Source organism: Anabas testudineus, unplaced genomic scaffold (genome assembly GCF_900324465.2).
Source record: "Anabas testudineus unplaced genomic scaffold, fAnaTes1.2 Contig149arrow_ctg1, whole genome shotgun sequence".
Classification (NCBI taxonomy): Eukaryota; Metazoa; Chordata; class Actinopteri; order Anabantiformes; family Anabantidae; genus Anabas; species Anabas testudineus.
In genome coordinates, this window is record NW_022872795.1 from 18,186 (window position 1) to 42,183 (window position 23,998).

Genomic DNA, 23,998 nt, shown 5'->3' on the forward strand with positions numbered 1-23,998 from the left:
TCCAAAACACAGGGAGGTAACGTATTTATCGTCACTAAACAAGAGACAAATAGGTAAATGCTGGAACCTGAAGGTTTGTTTAAACAACCTGGTTGGGATCATGTAAAAATTGGCCGGACAGTAGTTCTCATAGTTTGGCTGATGATAGACATGCGTTGGTACGGTAGGAAAATGTAGAAAGGCTAATGCTAATGGCAAACCCAAATCAAGCAAACAAGCAAACAAACAAAAAGCAACATAACTCAAAAAGGTAAGTGAGTCTACCGGAAGCAGCTCAAGCAGTCAGTAGCAGGGGACCGGAAAGCAGTCCACTCCCGCCCCCCCCCACCCCCCCCACCTTCCTCGACATGCCCCACCGTGCCGTTTCACCGTCCGCTGCGCCCTGCACGGTCCCTGGGGTTGTTAGTCGCTTTCAAAGTTCAATAAATAACAAGTGGTGGGCAATTGGCGCGGACAACTGAGGCTTCCTCATCCCGCCCGAATACCGGCAAGAGTGCTCGGAACGGCGGGCCGTGGTCAAGCGACACGCCAGCACCCCTCCTCGTTAGTATAGTGGACAGTATCTCCGCCTGTCACGCGGAAGACCGGGGTTCGATTCCCCGACGGGGAGTGCTTTACGCTTTTCTTACTGCTTGCTTTTGTTTTTCCCTGGCCTCTAAAAGACAGGTGCCTGACACGATTTTCTGTTTAAAACGGCCCTTGGCAGGAGAGGGTTTCGCTTACGGCCATACCACCCTGAACACGCCCGATCTCGTCCGATCTCGGAAGCCAAGCAGGGTCGGGCCTGGTTAGTACTTGGATGGGAGACTGCCTGGGAATACCAGGTGTTGTAAGCTTTTCTCTTTTGCCTCCGCTTGTCTTTACACACACCAGAGGGTGCTGTCGCTGGCTCAATACCAAGGGAGATTCCAAAACACAGGGAGGTAACGCATTTTTCGTCACTACACAAGAGACAAACATGGCAATGCTCAAACCCGAAAGTACGTTTAAACAACCTGGGTGGGAAGCCCTGAAGATGGTAATACAACTTACACCGTGGCAGGCAAGGATGGGAAAGTACGCTGTCTGTAACAGAGCACACTTTGATAATTGCTGTGCTTTAGTATGAGTTAGATGTATTTTGGGCTCCTATCCACTTGCCACCCTCCCATGCCGCCTCACTACACGTGAGACAGAAGTGATCTCCTCTACATGGAAGTGATGGAAGTCAACGAGGCCAAAAGCCTGACACGATATCCCGTTTGAAAAGGCCCTTGGCAAGAGAGGGTTTCGCTTACGGCCATACCACCCTGAACACGCCCGATCTCATCCGATCTCGGAAGCCAAGCAGGGTAGGACCTTGTTAGTACTTGGATGGGAGACCGCCTGGGAATACCAGGTGCTGTAAGCTTTTCTCTTTTGCCTCCGCTTGTCTTTACACACACCAGAGGGTCCTGTCGCTGGTTCAATACCAAGTGAGATTCCAAAACACAGGGAGGTAACGCATTTTTCATCACTAAACAAGGGACAAATACATAAATGCTGTGCAGACCAAATGCAGCGAGAAAACCTGTCATCCGTGGTCCAGTTGTGACGACTGTTCAACGTTGCCAGTTGGAGGTGGCCAGAGAGAAGTGATCTCCTTTTTGCTCCACTACATTGAGGTGACGGAACTCAACGAGGCCAACAAATACCTGGTGCTGTAAGCTTTTCTCTTTTGCCTCCGCTTGTCTTTACACACACCAGAGGGTGCTGTCGCTGGCTCAATACCAAGGGAGATTCCAAAACACAGGGAGGTAACGCATTTTTCGTCACTACACAAGAGACAAACATGGCAATGCTCAAACCCGAAAGTACGTTTAAACAACCTGGGTGGGAAGCCCTGAAGATGGTAATACAACTTACACCGTGGCAGGCAAGGATGGGAAAGTACGCTGTCTGTAACAGAGCACACTTTGATAATTGCTGTGCTTTAGTATGAGTTAGATGTATTTTGGGCTCCTATCCACTTGCCACCCTCCCATGCCGCCCCACTACACGTGAGACAGAAGTGATCTCCTCTACATGGAAGTGATGGAAGTCAACGAGGCCAAAAGCCTGACACGATATCCCGTTTGAAAAGGCCCTTGGCAAGAGAGGGTTTCGCTTACGGCCATACCTCCCTGAACACGCCCGATCTCATCCGATCTCGGAAGCCAAGCAGGGTAGGGCCTTGTTAGTACTTGGATGGGAGACCGCCTGGGAATACCAGGTGCTGTAAGCTTTTCTCTTTTGCCTCCGCTTGTCTTTACACACACCAGAGGGTCCTGTCGCTGGTTCAATACCAAGTGAGATTCCAAAACACAGGGAGGTAACGCATTTTTCATCACTAAACAAGGGACAAATACATAAATGCTGTGCAGACCAAATGCAGCGAGAAAACCTGTCATCCGTGGTCCAGTTGTGACGACTGTTCAACGTTGCCAGTTGGAGGTGGCCAGAGAGAAGTGATCTCCTTTTTGCTCCACTACATTGAGGTGACGGAACTCAACGAGGCCAACAAATACCAGGTGCTGTAAGCTTTTCTCTTCTGCCTCCGCTTGTCTTTACAAATACCAGAGGGTGCTGTAGCTGGTTCAATACCAAGTGAGATTCCAAAACACAGGGAGGTAACGTATTTATCGTCACTAAACAAGAGACAAATAGGTAAATGCTGGAACCTGAAGGTTTGTTTAAACAACCTGGTTGGGATCATGTAAAAATTGGCCGGACAGTAGTTCTCATAGTTTGGCTGATGATAGACATGCGTTGGTACGGTAGGAAAATGTAGAAAGGCTAATGCTAATGGCAAACCCAAATCAAGCAAACAAGCAAACAAACAAAAAGCAACATAACTCAAAAAGGTAAGTGAGTCTACCGGAAGCAGCTCAAGCAGTCAGTAGCAGGGGACCGGAAAGCAGTCCACTCCCGCCCCCCCCCCCCCCCCACCTTCCTCGACATGCCCCACCGTGCCGTTTCACCGTCCGCTGCGCCCTGCACGGTCCCTGGGGTTGTTAGTCGCTTTCAAAGTTCAATAAATAACAAGTGGTGGGCAATTGGCGCGGACAACTGAGGCTTCCTCGTCCCGCCCGAATACCGGCAAGAGTGCTCGGAACGGCGGGCCGTGGTCAAGCGACACGCCAGCACCCCTCCTCGTTAGTATAGTGGACAGTATCTCCGCCTGTCACGCGGAAGACCGGGGTTCGATTCCCCGACGGGGAGTGCTTTACGCTTTTCTTACTGCTTGCTTTTGTTTTTCCCTGGCCTCTAAAAGACAGGTGCCTGACACGATTTTCTGTTTAAAACGGCCCTTGGCAGGAGAGGGTTTCGCTTACGGCCATACCACCCTGAACACGCCCGATCTCGTCCGATCTCGGAAGCCAAGCAGGGTCGGGCCTGGTTAGTACTTGGATGGGAGACTGCCTGGGAATACCAGGTGTTGTAAGCTTTTCTCTTTTGCCTCCGCTTGTCTTTACACACACCAGAGGGTGCTGTCGCTGGCTCAATACCAAGGGAGATTCCAAAACACAGGGAGGTAACGCATTTTTCGTCACTACACAAGAGACAAACATGGCAATGCTCAAACCCGAAAGTACGTTTAAACAACCTGGGTGGGAAGCCCTGAAGATGGTAATACAACTTACACCGTGGCAGGCAAGGATGGGAAAGTACGCTGTCTGTAACAGAGCACACTTTGATAATTGCTGTGCTTTAGTATGAGTTAGATGTATTTTGGGCTCCTATCCACTTGCCACCCTCCCATGCCGCCTCACTACACGTGAGACAGAAGTGATCTCCTCTACATGGAAGTGATGGAAGTCAACGAGGCCAAAAGCCTGACACGATATCCCGTTTGAAAAGGCCCTTGGCAAGAGAGGGTTTCGCTTACGGCCATACCACCCTGAACACGCCCGATCTCATCCGATCTCGGAAGCCAAGCAGGGTAGGACCTTGTTAGTACTTGGATGGGAGACCGCCTGGGAATACCAGGTGCTGTAAGCTTTTCTCTTTTGCCTCCGCTTGTCTTTACACACACCAGAGGGTCCTGTCGCTGGTTCAATACCAAGTGAGATTCCAAAACACAGGGAGGTAACGCATTTTTCATCACTAAACAAGGGACAAATACATAAATGCTGTGCAGACCAAATGCAGCGAGAAAACCTGTCATCCGTGGTCCAGTTGTGATGACTGTTCAACGTTGCCAGTTGGAGGTGGCCAGAGAGAAGTGATCTCCTTTTTGCTCCACTACATTGATGTGACGGAAGTCAACGAGGCCAACAAATACCAGGTGCTGTAAGCTTTTCTCTTTTGCCTCCGCTTGTCTTTACAAATACCAGAGGGTGCTGTAGCTGGTTCAATACCAAGTGAGATTCCAAAACACAGGGAGGTAACGTATTTATCGTCACTAAACAAGAGACAAATAGGTAAATGCTGGAACCTGAAGGTATGTTTAAACAACCTGGTTGGGATCATGTAAAAATTGGCCGGACAGTAGTTCTCATAGTTTGGCTGATGATAGACATGCGTTGGTACGGTAGGAAAATGTAGAAAGGCTAATGCTAATGGCAAACCCAAATCAAGCAAACAAGCAAACAAACAAAAAGCAACATAACTCAAAAAGGTAAGTGAGTCTACCGGAAGCAGCTCAAGCAGTCAGTAGCAGGGGACCGGAAAGCAGTCCACTCCCGCCCCCCCCCCCCCCACCTTCCTCGACATGCCCCACCGTGCCGTTTCACCGTCCGCTGTGCCCTGCACAGTCCCTGGGGTTGTTAGTCGCTTTCAAAGTTCAATAAATAACAAGTGGTGGGCAATTGGCGCGGACAACTGAGGCTTCCTCGTCCCGCCCGAATACCGGCAAGAGTGCTCGGAACGGCGGGCCGTGGTCAAGCGACACGCCAGCACCCCTCCTCGTTAGTATAGTGGACAGTATCTCCGCCTGTCACGCGGAAGACCGGGGTTCGATTCCCCGACGGGGAGTGCTTTACGCTTTTCTTACTGCTTGCTTTTGTTTTTCCCTGGCCTCTAAAAGACAGGTGCCTGACACGATTTTCTGTTTAAAACGGCCCTTGGCAGGAGAGGGTTTCGCTTACGGCCATACCACCCTGAACACGCCCGATCTCGTCCGATCTCGGAAGCCAAGCAGGGTCGGGCCTGGTTAGTACTTGGATGGGAGACTGCCTGGGAATACCAGGTGTTGTAAGCTTTTCTCTTTTGCCTCCGCTTGTCTTTACACACACCAGAGGGTGCTGTCGCTGGCTCAATACCAAGGGAGATTCCAAAACACAGGGAGGTAACGCATTTTTCGTCACTACACAAGAGACAAACATGGCAATGCTCAAACCCGAAAGTACGTTTAAACAACCTGGGTGGGAAGCCCTGAAGATGGTAATACAACTTACACCGTGGCAGGCAAGGATGGGAAAGTACGCTGTCTGTAACAGAGCACACTTTGATAATTGCTGTGCTTTAGTATGAGTTAGATGTATTTTGGGCTCCTATCCACTTGCCACCCTCCCATGCCGCCCCACTACACGTGAGACAGAAGTGATCTCCTCTACATGGAAGTGATGGAAGTCAACGAGGCCAAAAGCCTGACACGATATCCCGTTTGAAAAGGCCCTTGGCAAGAGAGGGTTTCGCTTACGGCCATACCACCCTGAACACGCCCGATCTCATCTGATCTCGGAAGCCAAGCAGGGTAGGGCCTTGTTAGTACTTGGATGGGAGACCGCCTGGGAATACCAGGTGCTGTAAGCTTTTCTCTTTTGCCTCCGCTTGTCTTTACACACACCAGAGGGTCCTGTCGCTGGTTCAATACCAAGTGAGATTCCAAAACACAGGGAGGTAACGCATATTTCATCACTAAACAAGGGACAAATACATAAATGCTGTGCAGACCAAATGCAGCGAGAAAACCTGTCATCCGTGGTCCAGTTGTGACGACTGTTCAACGTTGCCAGTTGGAGGTGGCCAGAGAGAAGTGATCTCCTTTTTGCTCCACTACATTGAGGTGACGGAACTCAACGAGGCCAACAAATACCAGGTGCTGTAAGCTTTTCTCTTTTGCCTCCGCTTGTCTTTACAAATACCAGAGGGTGCTGTAGCTGGTTCAATACCAAGTGAGATTCCAAAACACAGGGAGGTAACGTATTTATCGTCACTAAACAAGAGACAAATAGGTAAATGCTGGAACCTGAAGGTATGTTTAAACAACCTGGTTGGGATCATGTAAAAATTGGCCGGACAGTAGTTCTCATAGTTTGGCTGATGATAGACATGCGTTGGTACGGTAGGAAAATGTAGAAAGGCTAATGCTAATGGCAAACCCAAATCAAGCAAACAAGCAAACAAACAAAAAGCAACATAACTCAAAAAGGTAAGTGAGTCTACCGGAAGCAGCTCAAGCAGTCAGTAGCAGGGGACCGGAAAGCAGTCCACTCCCGCCCCCCCCCCCCCCACCTTCCTCGACATGCCCCACCGTGCCGTTTCACCGTCCGCTGCGCCCTGCACGGTCCCTGGGGTTGTTAGTCGCTTTCAAAGTTCAATAAATAACAAGTGGTGGGCAATTGGCGCGGACAACTGAGGCTTCCTCGTCCCGCCCGAATACCGGCAAGAGTGCTCGGAACGGCGGGCCGTGGTCAAGCGACACGCCAGCACCCCTCCTCGTTAGTATAGTGGACAGTATCTCCGCCTGTCACGCGGAAGACCGGGGTTCGATTCCCCGACGGGGAGTGCTTTACGCTTTTCTTACTGCTTGCTTTTGTTTTTCCCTGGCCTCTAAAAGACAGGTGCCTGACACGATTTTCTGTTTAAAACGGCCCTTGGCAGGAGAGGGTTTCGCTTACGGCCATACCACCCTGAACACGCCCGATCTCGTCCGATCTCGGAAGCCAAGCAGGGTCGGGCCTGGTTAGTACTTGGATGGGAGACTGCCTGGGAATACCAGGTGTTGTAAGCTTTTCTCTTTTGCCTCCGCTTGTCTTTACACACACCAGAGGGTGCTGTCGCTGGCTCAATACCAAGGGAGATTCCAAAACACAGGGAGGTAACGCATTTTTCGTCACTACACAAGAGACAAACATGGCAATGCTCAAACCCGAAAGTACGTTTAAACAACCTGGGTGGGAAGCCCTGAAGATGGTAATACAACTTACACCGTGGCAGGCAAGGATGGGAAAGTACGCTGTCTGTAACAGAGCACACTTTGATAATTGCTGTGCTTTAGTATGAGTTAGATGTATTTTGGGCTCCTATCCACTTGCCACCCTCCCATGCCGCCCCACTACACGTGAGACAGAAGTGATCTCCTCTACATGGAAGTGATGGAAGTCAACGAGGCCAAAAGCCTGACACGATATCCCGTTTGAAAAGGCCCTTGGCAAGAGAGGGTTTCGCTTACGGCCATACCACCCTGAACACGCCCGATCTCATCCGATCTCGGAAGCCAAGCAGGGTAGGGCCTTGTTAGTACTTGGATGGGAGACCGCCTGGGAATACCAGGTGCTGTAAGCTTTTCTCTTTTGCCTCCGCTTGTCTTTACACACACCAGAGGGTCCTGTCGCTGGTTCAATACCAAGTGAGATTCCAAAACACAGGGAGGTAACGCATTTTTCATCACTAAACAAGGGACAAATACATAAATGCTGTGCAGACCAAATGCAGCGAGAAAACCTGTCATCCGTGGTCCAGTTGTGACGACTGTTCAACGTTGCCAGTTGGAGGTGGCCAGAGAGAAGTGATCTCCTTTTTGCTCCACTACATTGACGTGACGGAAGTCAACGAGGCCAACAAATACCAGGTGCTGTAAGCTTTTCTCTTTTGCCTCCGCTTGTCTTTACAAATACCAGAGGGTGCTGTAGCTGGTTCAATACCAAGTGAGATTCCAAAACACAGGGAGGTAACGTATTTATCGTCACTAAACAAGAGACAAATAGGTAAATGCTGGAACCTGAAGGTTTGTTTAAACAACCTGGTTGGGATCATGTAAAAATTGGCCGGACAGTAGTTCTCATAGTTTGGCTGATGATAGACATGCGTTGGTACGGTAGGAAAATGTAGAAAGGCTAATGCTAATGGCAAACCCAAATCAAGCAAACAAGCAAACAAACAAAAAGCAACATAACTCAAAAAGGTAAGTGAGTCTACCGGAAGCAGCTCAAGCAGTCAGTAGCAGGGGACCGGAAAGCAGTCCACTCCCGCCCCCCCCCACCCCCCCACCTTCCTCGACATGCCCCACCGTGCCGTTTCACCGTCCGCTGCGCCCTGCACGGTCCCTGGGGTTGTTAGTCGCTTTCAAAGTTCAATAAATAACAAGTGGTGGGCAATTGGCGCGGACAACTGAGGCTTCCTCATCCCGCCCGAATACCGGCAAGAGTGCTCGGAACGGCGGGCCGTGGTCAAGCGACACGCCAGCACCCCTCCTCGTTAGTATAGTGGACAGTATCTCCGCCTGTCACGCGGAAGACCGGGGTTCGATTCCCCGACGGGGAGTGCTTTACGCTTTTCTTACTGCTTGCTTTTGTTTTTCCCTGGCCTCTAAAAGACAGGTGCCTGACACGATTTTCTGTTTAAAACGGCCCTTGGCAGGAGAGGGTTTCGCTTACGGCCATACCACCCTGAACACGCCCGATCTCGTCCGATCTCGGAAGCCAAGCAGGGTCGGGCCTGGTTAGTACTTGGATGGGAGACTGCCTGGGAATACCAGGTGTTGTAAGCTTTTCTCTTTTGCCTCCGCTTGTCTTTACACACACCAGAGGGTGCTGTCGCTGGCTCAATACCAAGGGAGATTCCAAAACACAGGGAGGTAACGCATTTTTCGTCACTACACAAGAGACAAACATGGCAATGCTCAAACCCGAAAGTACGTTTAAACAACCTGGGTGGGAAGCCCTGAAGATGGTAATACAACTTACACCGTGGCAGGCAAGGATGGGAAAGTACGCTGTCTGTAACAGAGCACACTTTGATAATTGCTGTGCTTTAGTATGAGTTAGATGTATTTTGGGCTCCTATCCACTTGCCACCCTCCCATGCCGCCCCACTACACGTGAGACAGAAGTGATCTCCTCTACATGGAAGTGATGGAAGTCAACGAGGCCAAAAGCCTGACACGATATCCCGTTTGAAAAGGCCCTTGGCAAGAGAGGGTTTCGCTTACGGCCATACCACCCTGAACACGCCCGATCTCATCCGATCTCGGAAGCCAAGCAGGGTAGGACCTTGTTAGTACTTGGATGGGAGACCGCCTGGGAATACCAGGTGCTGTAAGCTTTTCTCTTTTGCCTCCGCTTGTCTTTACACACACCAGAGGGTCCTGTCGCTGGTTCAATACCAAGTGAGATTCCAAAACACAGGGAGGTAACGCATTTTTCATCACTAAACAAGGGACAAATACATAAATGCTGTGCAGACCAAATGCAGCGAGAAAACCTGTCATCCGTGGTCCAGTTGTGACGACTGTTCAACGTTGCCAGTTGGAGGTGGCCAGAGAGAAGTGATCTCCTTTTTGCTCCACTACATTGAGGTGACGGAACTCAACGAGGCCAACAAATACCAGGTGCTGTAAGCTTTTCTCTTCTGCCTCCGCTTGTCTTTACAAATACCAGAGGGTGCTGTAGCTGGTTCAATACCAAGTGAGATTCCAAAACACAGGGAGGTAACGTATTTATCGTCACTAAACAAGAGACAAATAGGTAAATGCTGGAACCTGAAGGTTTGTTTAAACAACCTGGTTGGGATCATGTAAAAATTGGCCGGACAGTAGTTCTCATAGTTTGGCTGATGATAGACATGCGTTGGTACGGTAGGAAAATGTAGAAAGGCTAATGCTAATGGCAAACCCAAATCAAGCAAACAAGCAAACAAACAAAAAGCAACATAACTCAAAAAGGTAAGTGAGTCTACCGGAAGCAGCTCAAGCAGTCAGTAGCAGGGGACCGGAAAGCAGTCCACTCCCGCCCCCCCCCACCCCCCCACCTTCCTCGACATGCCCCACCGTGCCGTTTCACCGTCCGCTGCGCCCTGCACGGTCCCTGGGGTTGTTAGTCGCTTTCAAAGTTCAATAAATAACAAGTGGTGGGCAATTGGCGCGGACAACTGAGGCTTCCTCATCCCGCCCGAATACCGGCAAGAGTGCTCGGAACGGCGGGCCGTGGTCAAGCGACACGCCAGCACCCCTCCTCGTTAGTATAGTGGACAGTATCTCCGCCTGTCACGCGGAAGACCGGGGTTCGATTCCCCGACGGGGAGTGCTTTACGCTTTTCTTACTGCTTGCTTTTGTTTTTCCCTGGCCTCTAAAAGACAGGTGCCTGACACGATTTTCTGTTTAAAACGGCCCTTGGCAGGAGAGGGTTTCGCTTACGGCCATACCACCCTGAACACGCCCGATCTCGTCCGATCTCGGAAGCCAAGCAGGGTCGGGCCTGGTTAGTACTTGGATGGGAGACTGCCTGGGAATACCAGGTGTTGTAAGCTTTTCTCTTTTGCCTCCGCTTGTCTTTACACACACCAGAGGGTGCTGTCGCTGGCTCAATACCAAGGGAGATTCCAAAACACAGGGAGGTAACGCATTTTTCGTCACTACACAAGAGACAAACATGGCAATGCTCAAACCCGAAAGTACGTTTAAACAACCTGGGTGGGAAGCCCTGAAGATGGTAATACAACTTACACCGTGGCAGGCAAGGATGGGAAAGTACGCTGTCTGTAACAGAGCACACTTTGATAATTGCTGTGCTTTAGTATGAGTTAGATGTATTTTGGGCTCCTATCCACTTGCCACCCTCCCATGCCGCCTCACTACACGTGAGACAGAAGTGATCTCCTCTACATGGAAGTGATGGAAGTCAACGAGGCCAAAAGCCTGACACGATATCCCGTTTGAAAAGGCCCTTGGCAAGAGAGGGTTTCGCTTACGGCCATACCACCCTGAACACGCCCGATCTCATCCGATCTCGGAAGCCAAGCAGGGTAGGACCTTGTTAGTACTTGGATGGGAGACCGCCTGGGAATACCAGGTGCTGTAAGCTTTTCTCTTTTGCCTCCGCTTGTCTTTACACACACCAGAGGGTCCTGTCGCTGGTTCAATACCAAGTGAGATTCCAAAACACAGGGAGGTAACGCATTTTTCATCACTAAACAAGGGACAAATACATAAATGCTGTGCAGACCAAATGCAGCGAGAAAACCTGTCATCCGTGGTCCAGTTGTGACGACTGTTCAACGTTGCCAGTTGGAGGTGGCCAGAGAGAAGTGATCTCCTTTTTGCTCCACTACATTGAGGTGACGGAACTCAACGAGGCCAACAAATACCATGGTGCTGTAAGCTTTTCTCTTCTGCCTCCGCTTGTCTTTACAAATACCAGAGGGTGCTGTAGCTGGTTCAATACCAAGTGAGATTCCAAAACACAGGGAGGTAACGTATTTATCGTCACTAAACAAGAGACAAATAGGTAAATGCTGGAACCTGAAGGTTTGTTTAAACAACCTGGTTGGGATCATGTAAAAATTGGCCGGACAGTAGTTCTCATAGTTTGGCTGATGATAGACATGCGTTGGTACGGTAGGAAAATGTAGAAAGGCTAATGCTAATGGCAAACCCAAATCAAGCAAACAAGCAAACAAACAAAAAGCAACATAACTCAAAAAGGTAAGTGAGTCTACCGGAAGCAGCTCAAGCAGTCAGTAGCAGGGGACCGGAAAGCAGTCCACTCCCGCCCCCCCCCACCCCCCCACCTTCCTCGACATGCCCCACCGTGCCGTTTCACCGTCCGCTGCGCCCTGCACGGTCCCTGGGGTTGTTAGTCGCTTTCAAAGTTCAATAAATAACAAGTGGTGGGCAATTGGCGCGGACAACTGAGGCTTCCTCGTCCCGCCCGAATACCGGCAAGAGTGCTCGGAACGGCGGGCCGTGGTCAAGCGACACGCCAGCACCCCTCCTCGTTAGTATAGTGGACAGTATCTCCGCCTGTCACGCGGAAGACCGGGGTTCGATTCCCCGACGGGGAGTGCTTTACGCTTTTCTTACTGCTTGCTTTTGTTTTTCCCTGGCCTCTAAAAGACAGGTGCCTGACACGATTTTCTGTTTAAAACGGCCCTTGGCAGGAGAGGGTTTCGCTTACGGCCATACCACCCTGAACACGCCCGATCTCGTCCGATCTCGGAAGCCAAGCAGGGTCGGGCCTGGTTAGTACTTGGATGGGAGACTGCCTGGGAATACCAGGTGTTGTAAGCTTTTCTCTTTTGCCTCCGCTTGTCTTTACACACACCAGAGGGTGCTGTCGCTGGCTCAATACCAAGGGAGATTCCAAAACACAGGGAGGTAACGCATTTTTCGTCACTACACAAGAGACAAACATGGCAATGCTCAAACCCGAAAGTACGTTTAAACAACCTGGGTGGGAAGCCCTGAAGATGGTAATACAACTTACACCGTGGCAGGCAAGGATGGGAAAGTACGCTGTCTGTAACAGAGCACACTTTGATAATTGCTGTGCTTTAGTATGAGTTAGATGTATTTTGGGCTCCTATCCACTTGCCACCCTCCCATGCCGCCTCACTACACGTGAGACAGAAGTGATCTCCTCTACATGGAAGTGATGGAAGTCAACGAGGCCAAAAGCCTGACACGATATCCCGTTTGAAAAGGCCCTTGGCAAGAGAGGGTTTCGCTTACGGCCATACCACCCTGAACACGCCCGATCTCATCCGATCTCGGAAGCCAAGCAGGGTAGGACCTTGTTAGTACTTGGATGGGAGACCGCCTGGGAATACCAGGTGCTGTAAGCTTTTCTCTTTTGCCTCCGCTTGTCTTTACACACACCAGAGGGTCCTGTCGCTGGTTCAATACCAAGTGAGATTCCAAAACACAGGGAGGTAACGCATTTTTCATCACTAAACAAGGGACAAATACATAAATGCTGTGCAGACCAAATGCAGCGAGAAAACCTGTCATCCGTGGTCCAGTTGTGACGACTGTTCAACGTTGCCAGTTGGAGGTGGCCAGAGAGAAGTGATCTCCTTTTTGCTCCACTACATTGAGGTGACGGAACTCAACGAGGCCAACAAATACCTGGTGCTGTAAGCTTTTCTCTTCTGCCTCCGCTTGTCTTTACAAATACCAGAGGGTGCTGTAGCTGGTTCAATACCAAGTGAGATTCCAAAACACAGGGAGGTAACGTATTTATCGTCACTAAACAAGAGACAAATAGGTAAATGCTGGAACCTGACGGTTTGTTTAAACAACCTGGTTGGGATCATGTAAAAATTGGCCGGACAGTAGTTCTCATAGTTTGGCTGATGATAGACATGCGTTGGTACGGTAGGAAAATGTAGAAAGGCTAATGCTAATGGCAAACCCAAAACAAGCAAACAAGCAAACAAACAAAAAGCAACATAACTCAAAAAGGTAAGTGAGTCTACCGGAAGCAGCTCAAGCAGTCAGTAGCAGGGGACCGGAAAGCAGTCCACTCCCGCCCCCCCCCACCCCCCCCACCTTCCTCGACATGCCCCACCGTGCCGTTTCACCGTCCGCTGCGCCCTGCACGGTCCCTGGGGTTGTTAGTCGCTTTCAAAGTTCAATAAATAACAAGTGGTGGGCAATTGGCGCGGACAACTGAGGCTTCCTCATCCCGCCCGAATACCGGCAAGAGTGCTCGGAACGGCGGGCCGTGGTCAAGCGACACGCCAGCACCCCTCCTCGTTAGTATAGTGGACAGTATCTCCGCCTGTCACGCGGAAGACCGGGGTTCGATTCCCCGACGGGGAGTGCTTTACGCTTTTCTTACTGCTTGCTTTTGTTTTTCCCTGGCCTCTAAAAGACAGGTGCCTGACACGATTTTCTGTTTAAAACGGCCCTTGGCAGGAGAGGGTTTCGCTTACGGCCATACCACCCTGAACACGCCCGATCTCGTCCGATCTCGGAAGCCAAGCAGGGTCGGGCCTGGTTAGTACTTGGATGGGAGACTGCCTGGGAATACCAGGTGTTGTAAGCTTTTCTCTTTTGCCTCCGCTTGTCTTTACACACACCAGAGGGTGCTGTCGCTGGCTCAATACCAAGGGAGATTCCAAAACACAGGGAGGTAACGCATTTTTCGTCACTACACAAGAGACAAACATGGCAATGCTCAAACCCGAAAGTACGTTTAAACAACCTGGGTGGGAAGCCCTGAAGATGGTAATACAACTTACACCGTGGCAGGCAAGGATGGGAAAGTACGCTGTCTGTAACAGAGCACACTTTGATAATTGCTGTGCTTTAGTATGAGTTAGATGTATTTTGGGCTCCTATCCACTTGCCACCCTCCCATGCCGCCCCACTACACGTGAGACAGAAGTGATCTCCTCTACATGGAAGTGATGGAAGTCAACGAGGCCAAAAGCCTGACACGATATCCCGTTTGAAAAGGCCCTTGGCAAGAGAGGGTTTCGCTTACGGCCATACCACCCTGAACACGCCCGATCTCATCCGATCTCGGAAGCCAAGCAGGGTAGGACCTTGTTAGTACTTGGATGGGAGACCGCCTGGGAATACCAGGTGCTGTAAGCTTTTCTCTTTTGCCTCCGCTTGTCTTTACACACACCAGAGGGTCCTGTCGCTGGTTCAATACCAAGTGAGATTCCAAAACACAGGGAGGTAACGCATTTTTCATCACTAAACAAGGGACAAATACATAAATGCTGTGCAGACCAAATGCAGCGAGAAAACCTGTCATCCGTGGTCCAGTTGTGACGACTGTTCAACGTTGCCAGTTGGAGGTGGCCAGAGAGAAGTGATCTCCTTTTTGCTCCACTACATTGAGGTGACGGAACTCAACGAGGCCAACAAATACCAGGTGCTGTAAGCTTTTCTCTTCTGCCTCCGCTTGTCTTTACAAATACCAGAGGGTGCTGTAGCTGGTTCAATACCAAGTGAGATTCCAAAACACAGGGAGGTAACGTATTTATCGTCACTAAACAAGAGACAAATAGGTAAATGCTGGAACCTGAAGGTTTGTTTAAACAACCTGGTTGGGATCATGTAAAAATTGGCCGGACAGTAGTTCTCATAGTTTGGCTGATGATAGACATGCGTTGGTACGGTAGGAAAATGTAGAAAGGCTAATGCTAATGGCAAACCCAAATCAAGCAAACAAGCAAACAAACAAAAAGCAACATAACTCAAAAAGGTAAGTGAGTCTACCGGAAGCAGCTCAAGCAGTCAGTAGCAGGGGACCGGAAAGCAGTCCACTCCCGCCCCCCCCCCACCCCCCCACCTTCCTCGACATGCCCCACCGTGCCGTTTCACCGTCCGCTGCGCCCTGCACGGTCCCTGGGGTTGTTAGTCGCTTTCAAAGTTCAATAAATAACAAGTGGTGGGCAATTGGCGCGGACAACTGAGGCTTCCTCATCCCGCCCGAATACCGGCAAGAGTGCTCGGAACGGCGGGCCGTGGTCAAGCGACACGCCAGCACCCCTCCTCGTTAGTATAGTGGACAGTATCTCCGCCTGTCACGCGGAAGACCGGGGTTCGATTCCCCGACGGGGAGTGCTTTACGCTTTTCTTACTGCTTGCTTTTGTTTTTCCCTGGCCTCTAAAAGACAGGTGCCTGACACGATTTTCTGTTTAAAACGGCCCTTGGCAGGAGAGGGTTTCGCTTACGGCCATACCACCCTGAACACGCCCGATCTCGTCCGATCTCGGAAGCCAAGCAGGGTCGGGCCTGGTTAGTACTTGGATGGGAGACTGCCTGGGAATACCAGGTGTTGTAAGCTTTTCTCTTTTGCCTCCGCTTGTCTTTACACACACCAGAGGGTGCTGTCGCTGGCTCAATACCAAGGGAGATTCCAAAACACAGGGAGGTAACGCATTTTTCGTCACTACACAAGAGACAAACATGGCAATGCTCAAACCCGAAAGTACGTTTAAACAACCTGGGTGGGAAGCCCTGAAGATGGTAATACAACTTACACCGTGGCAGGCAAGGATGGGAAAGTACGCTGTCTGTAACAGAGCACACTTTGATAATTGCTGTGCTTTAGTATGAGTTAGATGTATTTTGGGCTCCTATCCACTTGCCACCCTCCCATGCCGCCCCACTACACGTGAGACAGAAGTGATCTCCTCTACATGGAAGTGATGGAAGTCAACGAGGCCAAAAGCCTGACACGATATCCCGTTTGAAAAGGCCCTTGGCAAGAGAGGGTTTCGCTTACGGCCATACCACCCTGAACACGCCCGATCTCATCTGATCTCGGAAGCCAAGCAGGGTAGGACCTTGTTAGTACTTGGATGGGAGACCGCCTGGGAATACCAGGTGCTGTAAGCTTTTCTCTTTTGCCTCCGCTTGTCTTTACACACACCAGAGGGTCCTGTCGCTGGTTCAATACCAAGTGAGATTCCAAAACACAGGGAGGGTAACGCATATTTCATCACTAAACAAGGGACAAATACATAAATGCTGTGCAGACCAAATGCAGCGAGAAAACCTGTCATCCGTGGTCCAGTTGTGACGACTGTTCAACGTTGCCAGTTGGAGGTGGCCAGAGAGAAGTGATCTCCTTTTTGCTCCACTACATTGAGGTGACGGAACTCAACGAGGCCAACAAATACCTGGTGCTGTAAGCTTTTCTCTTCTGCCTCCGCTTGTCTTTACAAATACCAGAGGGTGCTGTAGCTGGTTCAATACCAAGTGAGATTCCAAAACACAGGGAGGTAACGTATTTATCGTCACTAAACAAGAGACAAATAGGTAAATGCTGGAACCTGAAGGTTTGTTTAAACAACCTGGTTGGGATCATGTAAAAATTGGCCGGACAGTAGTTCTCATAGTTTGGCTGATGATAGACATGCGTTGGTACGGTAGGAAAATGTAGAAAGGCTAATGCTAATGGCAAACCCAAATCAAGCAAACAAGCAAACAAACAAAAAGCAACATAACTCAAAAAGGTAAGTGAGTCTACCGGAAGCAGCTCAAGCAGTCAGTAGCAGGGGACCGGAAAGCAGTCCACTCCCGCCCCCCCCCCCCCCCCCACCTTCCTCGACATGCCCCACCGTGCCGTTTCACCGTCCGCTGCGCCCTGCACGGTCCCTGGGGTTGTTAGTCGCTTTCAAAGTTCAATAAATAACAAGTGGTGGGCAATTGGCGCGGACAACTGAGGCTTCCTCATCCCGCCCGAATACCGGCAAGAGTGCTCGGAACGGCGGGCCGTGGTCAAGCGACACGCCAGCACCCCTCCTCGTTAGTATAGTGGACAGTATCTCCGCCTGTCACGCGGAAGACCGGGGTTCGATTCCCCGACGGGGAGTGCTTTACGCTTTTCTTACTGCTTGCTTTTGTTTTTCCCTGGCCTCTAAAAGACAGGTGCCTGACACGATTTTCTGTTTAAAACGGCCCTTGGCAGGAGAGGGTTTCGCTTACGGCCATACCACCCTGAACACGCCCGATCTCGTCCGATCTCGGAAGCCAAGCAGGGTCGGGCCTGGTTAGTACTTGGATGGGAGACTGCCTGGGAATACCAGGTGTTGTAAGCTTTTCTCTTTTGCCTCCGCTTGTCTTTACACACACCAGAGGGTGCTGTCGCTGGCTCAATACCAAGGGAGATTCCAAAACACAGGGAGGTAACGCATTTTTCGTCACTACACAAGAGACAAACATGGCAATGCTCAAACCCGAAAGTACGTTTAAACAACCTGGGTGGGAAGCCCTGAAGATGGTAATACAACTTACACCGTGGCAGGCAAGGATGGGAAAGTACGCTGTCTGTAACAGAGCACACTTTGATAATTGCTGTGCTTTAGTATGAGTTAGATGTATTTTGGGCTCCTATCCACTTGCCACCCTCCCATGCCGCCCCACTACACGTGAGACAGAAGTGATCTCCTCTACATGGAAGTGATGGAAGTCAACGAGGCCAAAAGCCTGACACGATATCCCGTTTGAAAAGGCCCTTGGCAAGAGAGGGTTTCGCTTACGGCCATACCACCCTGAACACGCCCGATCTCATCCGATCTCGGAAGCCAAGCAGGGTAGGACCTTGTTAGTACTTGGATGGGAGACCGCCTGGGAATACCAGGTGCTGTAAGCTTTTCTCTTTTGCCTCCGCTTGTCTTTACACACACCAGAGGGTCCTGTCGCTGGTTCAATACCAAGTGAGATTCCAAAACACAGGGAGGTAACGCATTTTTCATCACTAAACAAGGGACAAATACATAAATGCTGTGCAGACCAAATGCAGCGAGAAAACCTGTCATCCGTGGTCCAGTTGTGACGACTGTTCAACGTTGCCAGTTGGAGGTGGCCAGAGAGAAGTGATCTCCTTTTTGCTCCACTACATTGAGGTGACGGAACTCAACGAGGCCAACAAATACCTGGTGCTGTAAGCTTTTCTCTTCTGCCTCCGCTTGTCTTTACAAATACCAGAGGGTGCTGTAGCTGGTTCAATACCAAGTGAGATTCCAAAACACAGGGAGGTAACGTATTTATCGTCACTAAACAAGAGACAAATAGGTAAATGCTGGAACCTGAAGGTTTGTTTAAACAACCTGGTTGGGATCATGTAAAAATTGGCCGGACAGTAGTTCTCATAGTTTGGCTGATGATAGACATGCGTTGGTACGGTAGGAAAATGTAGAAAGGCTAATGCTAATGGCAAACCCAAATCAAGCAAACAAGCAAACAAACAAAAAGCAACATAACTCAAAAAGGTAAGTGAGTCTACCGGAAGCAGCTCAAGCAGTCAGTAGCAGGGGACCGGAAAGCAGTCCACTCCCGCCCCCCCCCCCCCCCCACCTTCCTCGACATGCCCCACCGTGCCGTTTCACCGTCCGCTGCGCCCTGCACGGTCCCTGGGGTTGTTAGTCGCTTTCAAAGTTCAATAAATAACAAGTGGTGGGCAATTGGCGCGGACAACTGAGGCTTCCTCAGTCCCGCCCGAATACCGGCAAGAGTGCTCGGAACGGCGGGCCGTGGTCAAGCGACACGCCAGCACCCCTCCTCGTTAGTATAGTGGACAGTATCTCCGCCTGTCACGCGGAAGACCGGGGTTCGATTCCCCGACGGGGAGTGCTTTACGCTTTTCTTACTGCTTGCTTTTGTTTTTCCCTGGCCTCTAAAAGACAGGTGCCTGACACGATTTTCTGTTTAAAACGGCCCTTGGCAGGAGAGGGTTTCGCTTACGGCCATACCACCCTGAACACGCCCGATCTCGTCCGATCTCGGAAGCCAAGCAGGGTCGGGCCTGGTTAGTACTTGGATGGGAGACTGCCTGGGAATACCAGGTGTTGTAAGCTTTTCTCTTTTGCCTCCGCTTGTCTTTACACACACCAGAGGGTGCTGTCGCTGGCTCAATACCAAGGGAGATTCCAAAACACAGGGAGGTAACGCATTTTTCGTCACTACACAAGAGACAAACATGGCAATGCTCAAACCCGAAAGTACGTTTAAACAACCTGGGTGGGAAGCCCTGAAGATGGTAATACAACTTACACCGTGGCAGGCAAGGATGGGAAAGTACGCTGTCTGTAACAGAGCACACTTTGATAATTGCTGTGCTTTAGTATGAGTTAGATGTATTTTGGGCTCCTATCCACTTGCCACCCTCCCATGCCGCCCCACTACACGTGAGACAGAAGTGATCTCCTCTACATGGAAGTGATGGAAGTCAACGAGGCCAAAAGCCTGACACGATATCCCGTTTGAAAAGGCCCTTGGCAAGAGAGGGTTTCGCTTACGGCCATACCACCCTGAACACGCCCGATCTCATCCGATCTCGGAAGCCAAGCAGGGTAGGACCTTGTTAGTACTTGGATGGGAGACCGCCTGGGAATACCAGGTGCTGTAAGCTTTTCTCTTTTGCCTCCGCTTGTCTTTACACACACCAGAGGGTCCTGTCGCTGGTTCAATACCAAGTGAGATTCCAAAACACAGGGAGGTAACGCATTTTTCATCACTAAACAAGGGACAAATACATAAATGCTGTGCAGACCAAATGCAGCGAGAAAACCTGTCATCCGTGGTCCAGTTGTGACGACTGTTCAACGTTGCCAGTTGGAGGTGGCCAGAGAGAAGTGATCTCCTTTTTGCTCCACTACATTGAGGTGACGGAACTCAACGAGGCCAACAAATACCAGGTGCTGTAAGCTTTTCTCTTCTGCCTCCGCTTGTCTTTACAAATACCAGAGGGTGCTGTAGCTGGTTCAATACCAAGTGAGATTCCAAAACACAGGGAGGTAACGTATTTATCGTCACTAAACAAGAGACAAATAGGTAAATGCTGGAACCTGAAGGTTTGTTTAAACAACCTGGTTGGGATCATGTAAAAATTGGCCGGACAGTAGTTCTCATAGTTTGGCTGATGATAGACATGCGTTGGTACGGTAGGAAAATGTAGAAAGGCTAATGCTAATGGCAAACCCAAATCAAGCAAACAAGCAAACAAACAAAAAGCAACATAACTCAAAAAGGTAAGTGAGTCTACCGGAAGCAGCTCAAGCAGTCAGTAGCAGGGGACCGGAAAGCAGTCCACTCCCGCCCCCCCCCCCACCCCCCCCACCTTCCTCGACATGCCCCACCGTGCCGTTTCACCGTCCGCTGCGCCCTGCACGGTCCCTGGGGTTGTTAGTCGCTTTCAAAGTTCAATAAATAACAAGTGGTGGGCAATTGGCGCGGACAACTGAGGCTTCCTCATCCCGCCCGAATACCGGCAAGAGTGCTCGGAACGGCGGGCCGTGGTCAAGCGACACGCCAGCACCCCTCCTCGTTAGTATAGTGGACAGTATCTCCGCCTGTCACGCGGAAGACCGGGGTTCGATTCCCCGACGGGGAGTGCTTTACGCTTTTCTTACTGCTTGCTTTTGTTTTTCCCTGGCCTCTAAAAGACAGGTGCCTGACACGATTTTCTGTTTAAAACGGCCCTTGGCAGGAGAGGGTTTCGCTTACGGCCATACCACCCTGAACACGCCCGATCTCGTCCGATCTCGGAAGCCAAGCAGGGTCGGGCCTGGTTAGTACTTGGATGGGAGACTGCCTGGGAATACCAGGTGTTGTAAGCTTTTCTCTTTTGCCTCCGCTTGTCTTTACACACACCAGAGGGTGCTGTCGCTGGCTCAATACCAAGGGAGATTCCAAAACACAGGGAGGGTAACGCATTTTTCGTCACTACACAAGAGACAAACATGGCAATGCTCAAACCCGAAAGTACGTTTAAACAACCTGGGTGGGAAGCCCTGAAGATGGTAATACAACTTACACCGTGGCAGGCAAGGATGGGAAAGTACGCTGTCTGTAACAGAGCACACTTTGATAATTGCTGTGCTTTAGTATGAGTTAGATGTATTTTGGGCTCCTATCCACTTGCCACCCTCCCATGCCGCCCCACTACACGTGAGACAGAAGTGATCTCCTCTACATGGAAGTGATGGAAGTCAACGAGGCCAAAAGCCTGACACGATATCCCGTTTGAAAAGGCCCTTGGCAAGAGAGGGTTTCGCTTACGGCCATACCACCCTGAACACGCCCGATCTCATCCGATCTCGGAAGCCAAGCAGGGTAGGACCTTGTTAGTACTTGGATGGGAGACCGCCTGGGAATACCAGGTGCTGTAAGCTTTTCTCTTTTGCCTCCGCTTGTCTTTACACACACCAGAGGGTCCTGTCGCTGGTTCAATACCAAGTGAGATTCCAAAACACAGGGAGGTAACGCATTTTTCATCACTAAACAAGGGACAAATACATAAATGCTGTGCAGACCAAATGCAGCGAGAAAACCTGTCATCCGTGGTCCAGTTGTGACGACTGTTCAACGTTGCCAGTTGGAGGTGGCCAGAGAGAAGTGATCTCCTTTTTGCTCCACTACATTGAGGTGACGGAACTCAACGAGGCCAACAAATACCTGGTGCTGTAAGCTTTTCTCTTCTGCCTCCGCTTGTCTTTACAAATACCAGAGGGTGCTGTAGCTGGTTCAATACCAAGTGAGATTCCAAAACACAGGGAGGTAACGTATTTATCGTCACTAAACAAGAGACAAATAGGTAAATGCTGGAACCTGAAGGTTTGTTTAACAACCTGGTTGGGATCATGTAAAAATTGGCCGGACAGTAGTTCTCATAGTTTGGCTGATGATAGACATGCGTTGGTACGGTAGGAAAATGTAGAAAGGCTAATGCTAATGGCAAACCCAAATCAAGCAAACAAGCAAACAAACAAAAAGCAACATAACTCAAAAAGGTAAGTGAGTCTACCGGAAGCAGCTCAAGCAGTCAGTAGCAGGGGACCGGAAAGCAGTCCACTCCCGCCCCCCCCCCACCCCCCCACCTTCCTCGACATGCCCCACCGTGCCGTTTCACCGTCCGCTGCGCCCTGCACGGTCCCTGGGGTTGTTAGTCGCTTTCAAAGTTCAATAAATAACAAGTGGTGGGCAATTGGCGCGGACAACTGAGGCTTCCTCATCCCGCCCGAATACCGGCAAGAGTGCTCGGAACGGCGGGCCGTGGTCAAGCAACACGCCAGCACCCCTCCTCGTTAGTATAGTGGACAGTAGCTCCGCCTGTCACGCGGAAGACCGGGGTTCGATTCCCCGACGGGGAGTGCTTTACGCTTTTCTTACTGCTTGCTTTTGTTTTTCCCTGGCCTCTAAAAGACAGGTGCCTGACACGATTTTCTGTTTAAAACGGCCCTTGGCAGGAGGAGGGTTCGCTTCCGGCCATACCACCCTGAACACGCCCGATCTCGTCCGATCTCGGAAGCCAAGCAGGGTCGGGCCTGGTTAGTACTTGGATGGGAGACTGCCTGGGAATACCAGGTGTTGTAAGCTTTTCTCTTTTGCCTCCGCTTGTCTTTACACACACCAGAGGGTGCTGTCGCTGGCTCAATACCAAGGGAGATTCCAAAACACAGGGAGGGGTAACGCATTTTTCGTCACTACACAAGAGACAAACATGGCAATGCTCAACCCGAAAGTACGTTTAAACAACCTGGGTGGGAAGCCTGAAGATGGTAATACAACTTACACCGTGGCAGGCAAGGATGGGAAAGTACGCTGTCTGTAACAGAGCACACTTTGATAATTGCTGTGCTTTAGTATGAGTTAGATGTATTTTGGGCTCCTATCCACTTGCCCACCCTCCCATGCCGCCCCACTACAAGTGAGACAGAAGTGATATCCTCTACATGGAAGTGATGGAAGTCAACGAGGCCAAAGCCTGACACGATATCTCGTTTGAAAAGGCCCTTGGCAAAGAGAGGGTCTTCGCTTACGGCCATACCTCCTCCGCAACCGCCCGATCTCATCGATCTCGGAAGCCAAGCAGGGTAGGCCTTGTTAGTACTTGGATGGGAGACCGCCTGGATACCAGGTGCTGTAAGCTTTCTCTTTTGCCTCCGCTTGTCTTTCCACACACCAGAGGGTCCTGTCGCTGGTTCAATACCAGTGAGATTCCAAAACACGGGATGGTGGCGGTACGCATATTTCACTCACCTACAAGGGACAAATACATAAATGTGTGCAGACCCAAATGCAGCGAGGAAAACCTGTCATCCGTGGTCCGTTGTGACGACTGTTCACGTTGCCAGTGGAGGTGCCAAGAGAAGTGATCTCTTTTTGTCCACTACTTGAGTGACGGAACTCAACGAGGGCCAACAAATCCTGGTCTGTAAGCTTTTCTCTTTCTGCCTCCGCTTGTCTTTACAAATCCCAAGATTGGGTGCACCTGTATTCGCTGTTCAATACCAAGTCGGATTCACCAACACCAGGAGGCTCCCTACCCTCCCCCCCGTTAACCGCTTAATCCCTAACAGACGGACCATGGTAATGTGTGCACCTTCCTGTTTGTTTTCAACAATCCTGGTTGGGTATGCCTACAATTGCCGACGTAGTTCTCTACGTTTGTGTAGCTTAAGGAATGCGTTGTCACGGTATTTGTCACTAATGTTCAGAACAGCTAACTGCTATGGCAACCCAATCAAGCCAAACAAGCAAAAAACAACAAAGCAACATAACTCAAAAAGGTAAGTGCGGTCTCACGGGA

At 50.4% G+C, this 23,998-nt stretch overlaps 39 non-coding genes across 39 annotated transcripts; all 39 read left to right on the forward strand.

Annotated features, from left to right (window-relative positions):
- Positions 1-538: 538 nt before the first annotated feature.
- On the forward strand, positions 539-610 carry trnad-guc. The gene has a single exon. It is a non-coding gene; the product is annotated as a tRNA-Asp (tRNA).
- Positions 611-717: 107 nt separating this feature from the next.
- Positions 718-836, forward strand: LOC113151814. Its single transcript, XR_003297826.1, has one exon. It is a non-coding gene; the product is annotated as a 5S ribosomal RNA (ribosomal RNA).
- Positions 837-1,271: 435 nt separating this feature from the next.
- On the forward strand, positions 1,272-1,390 carry LOC113151828. The gene has a single exon (XR_003297839.1). It is a non-coding gene; the product is annotated as a 5S ribosomal RNA (ribosomal RNA).
- Positions 1,391-2,123: 733 nt separating this feature from the next.
- Positions 2,124-2,242, forward strand: LOC113151808. The gene has a single exon (XR_003297820.1). It is a non-coding gene; the product is annotated as a 5S ribosomal RNA (ribosomal RNA).
- A 905-nt stretch (positions 2,243-3,147) lies between these two features.
- Positions 3,148-3,219, forward strand: trnad-guc. Its single transcript has one exon. It is a non-coding gene; the product is annotated as a tRNA-Asp (tRNA).
- Positions 3,220-3,326: 107 nt separating this feature from the next.
- On the forward strand, positions 3,327-3,445 carry LOC113151816. Its single transcript, XR_003297827.1, has one exon. It is a non-coding gene; the product is annotated as a 5S ribosomal RNA (ribosomal RNA).
- Positions 3,446-3,880: 435 nt separating this feature from the next.
- LOC113151829 lies at positions 3,881-3,999 on the forward strand. The gene has a single exon (XR_003297840.1). It is a non-coding gene; the product is annotated as a 5S ribosomal RNA (ribosomal RNA).
- A 903-nt stretch (positions 4,000-4,902) lies between these two features.
- trnad-guc lies at positions 4,903-4,974 on the forward strand. The gene has a single exon. It is a non-coding gene; the product is annotated as a tRNA-Asp (tRNA).
- Positions 4,975-5,081: 107 nt separating this feature from the next.
- On the forward strand, positions 5,082-5,200 carry LOC113151817. The gene has a single exon (XR_003297828.1). It is a non-coding gene; the product is annotated as a 5S ribosomal RNA (ribosomal RNA).
- A 435-nt stretch (positions 5,201-5,635) lies between these two features.
- Positions 5,636-5,754, forward strand: LOC113151842. Its single transcript, XR_003297852.1, has one exon. It is a non-coding gene; the product is annotated as a 5S ribosomal RNA (ribosomal RNA).
- Positions 5,755-6,657: 903 nt separating this feature from the next.
- On the forward strand, positions 6,658-6,729 carry trnad-guc. Its single transcript has one exon. It is a non-coding gene; the product is annotated as a tRNA-Asp (tRNA).
- A 107-nt stretch (positions 6,730-6,836) lies between these two features.
- Positions 6,837-6,955, forward strand: LOC113151818. The gene has a single exon (XR_003297829.1). It is a non-coding gene; the product is annotated as a 5S ribosomal RNA (ribosomal RNA).
- Positions 6,956-7,390: 435 nt separating this feature from the next.
- Positions 7,391-7,509, forward strand: LOC113151819. The gene has a single exon (XR_003297830.1). It is a non-coding gene; the product is annotated as a 5S ribosomal RNA (ribosomal RNA).
- Positions 7,510-8,415: 906 nt separating this feature from the next.
- Positions 8,416-8,487, forward strand: trnad-guc. The gene has a single exon. It is a non-coding gene; the product is annotated as a tRNA-Asp (tRNA).
- A 107-nt stretch (positions 8,488-8,594) lies between these two features.
- LOC113151820 lies at positions 8,595-8,713 on the forward strand. The gene has a single exon (XR_003297831.1). It is a non-coding gene; the product is annotated as a 5S ribosomal RNA (ribosomal RNA).
- Positions 8,714-9,148: 435 nt separating this feature from the next.
- On the forward strand, positions 9,149-9,267 carry LOC113151832. Its single transcript, XR_003297842.1, has one exon. It is a non-coding gene; the product is annotated as a 5S ribosomal RNA (ribosomal RNA).
- Positions 9,268-10,173: 906 nt separating this feature from the next.
- On the forward strand, positions 10,174-10,245 carry trnad-guc. The gene has a single exon. It is a non-coding gene; the product is annotated as a tRNA-Asp (tRNA).
- Positions 10,246-10,352: 107 nt separating this feature from the next.
- On the forward strand, positions 10,353-10,471 carry LOC113151821. The gene has a single exon (XR_003297832.1). It is a non-coding gene; the product is annotated as a 5S ribosomal RNA (ribosomal RNA).
- A 435-nt stretch (positions 10,472-10,906) lies between these two features.
- On the forward strand, positions 10,907-11,025 carry LOC113151833. Its single transcript, XR_003297843.1, has one exon. It is a non-coding gene; the product is annotated as a 5S ribosomal RNA (ribosomal RNA).
- A 907-nt stretch (positions 11,026-11,932) lies between these two features.
- Positions 11,933-12,004, forward strand: trnad-guc. The gene has a single exon. It is a non-coding gene; the product is annotated as a tRNA-Asp (tRNA).
- Positions 12,005-12,111: 107 nt separating this feature from the next.
- On the forward strand, positions 12,112-12,230 carry LOC113151822. Its single transcript, XR_003297833.1, has one exon. It is a non-coding gene; the product is annotated as a 5S ribosomal RNA (ribosomal RNA).
- Positions 12,231-12,665: 435 nt separating this feature from the next.
- On the forward strand, positions 12,666-12,784 carry LOC113151834. The gene has a single exon (XR_003297844.1). It is a non-coding gene; the product is annotated as a 5S ribosomal RNA (ribosomal RNA).
- A 907-nt stretch (positions 12,785-13,691) lies between these two features.
- On the forward strand, positions 13,692-13,763 carry trnad-guc. The gene has a single exon. It is a non-coding gene; the product is annotated as a tRNA-Asp (tRNA).
- Positions 13,764-13,870: 107 nt separating this feature from the next.
- On the forward strand, positions 13,871-13,989 carry LOC113151823. Its single transcript, XR_003297834.1, has one exon. It is a non-coding gene; the product is annotated as a 5S ribosomal RNA (ribosomal RNA).
- A 435-nt stretch (positions 13,990-14,424) lies between these two features.
- Positions 14,425-14,543, forward strand: LOC113151835. The gene has a single exon (XR_003297845.1). It is a non-coding gene; the product is annotated as a 5S ribosomal RNA (ribosomal RNA).
- Positions 14,544-15,450: 907 nt separating this feature from the next.
- trnad-guc lies at positions 15,451-15,522 on the forward strand. Its single transcript has one exon. It is a non-coding gene; the product is annotated as a tRNA-Asp (tRNA).
- Positions 15,523-15,629: 107 nt separating this feature from the next.
- LOC113151824 lies at positions 15,630-15,748 on the forward strand. The gene has a single exon (XR_003297835.1). It is a non-coding gene; the product is annotated as a 5S ribosomal RNA (ribosomal RNA).
- Positions 15,749-16,183: 435 nt separating this feature from the next.
- LOC113151839 lies at positions 16,184-16,302 on the forward strand. Its single transcript, XR_003297849.1, has one exon. It is a non-coding gene; the product is annotated as a 5S ribosomal RNA (ribosomal RNA).
- A 907-nt stretch (positions 16,303-17,209) lies between these two features.
- Positions 17,210-17,281, forward strand: trnad-guc. The gene has a single exon. It is a non-coding gene; the product is annotated as a tRNA-Asp (tRNA).
- Positions 17,282-17,388: 107 nt separating this feature from the next.
- On the forward strand, positions 17,389-17,507 carry LOC113151825. Its single transcript, XR_003297836.1, has one exon. It is a non-coding gene; the product is annotated as a 5S ribosomal RNA (ribosomal RNA).
- Positions 17,508-17,942: 435 nt separating this feature from the next.
- Positions 17,943-18,061, forward strand: LOC113151836. Its single transcript, XR_003297846.1, has one exon. It is a non-coding gene; the product is annotated as a 5S ribosomal RNA (ribosomal RNA).
- Positions 18,062-18,967: 906 nt separating this feature from the next.
- trnad-guc lies at positions 18,968-19,039 on the forward strand. Its single transcript has one exon. It is a non-coding gene; the product is annotated as a tRNA-Asp (tRNA).
- A 107-nt stretch (positions 19,040-19,146) lies between these two features.
- LOC113151826 lies at positions 19,147-19,265 on the forward strand. The gene has a single exon (XR_003297837.1). It is a non-coding gene; the product is annotated as a 5S ribosomal RNA (ribosomal RNA).
- Positions 19,266-19,700: 435 nt separating this feature from the next.
- LOC113151837 lies at positions 19,701-19,819 on the forward strand. Its single transcript, XR_003297847.1, has one exon. It is a non-coding gene; the product is annotated as a 5S ribosomal RNA (ribosomal RNA).
- Positions 19,820-20,728: 909 nt separating this feature from the next.
- Positions 20,729-20,800, forward strand: trnad-guc. The gene has a single exon. It is a non-coding gene; the product is annotated as a tRNA-Asp (tRNA).
- A 107-nt stretch (positions 20,801-20,907) lies between these two features.
- On the forward strand, positions 20,908-21,026 carry LOC113151827. The gene has a single exon (XR_003297838.1). It is a non-coding gene; the product is annotated as a 5S ribosomal RNA (ribosomal RNA).
- Positions 21,027-21,462: 436 nt separating this feature from the next.
- On the forward strand, positions 21,463-21,581 carry LOC113151838. Its single transcript, XR_003297848.1, has one exon. It is a non-coding gene; the product is annotated as a 5S ribosomal RNA (ribosomal RNA).
- A 906-nt stretch (positions 21,582-22,487) lies between these two features.
- Positions 22,488-22,559, forward strand: trnad-guc. Its single transcript has one exon. It is a non-coding gene; the product is annotated as a tRNA-Asp (tRNA).
- Positions 22,560-22,666: 107 nt separating this feature from the next.
- LOC113151841 lies at positions 22,667-22,785 on the forward strand. Its single transcript, XR_003297851.1, has one exon. It is a non-coding gene; the product is annotated as a 5S ribosomal RNA (ribosomal RNA).
- The last annotated feature ends 1,213 nt before the right edge of the window (positions 22,786-23,998 follow it).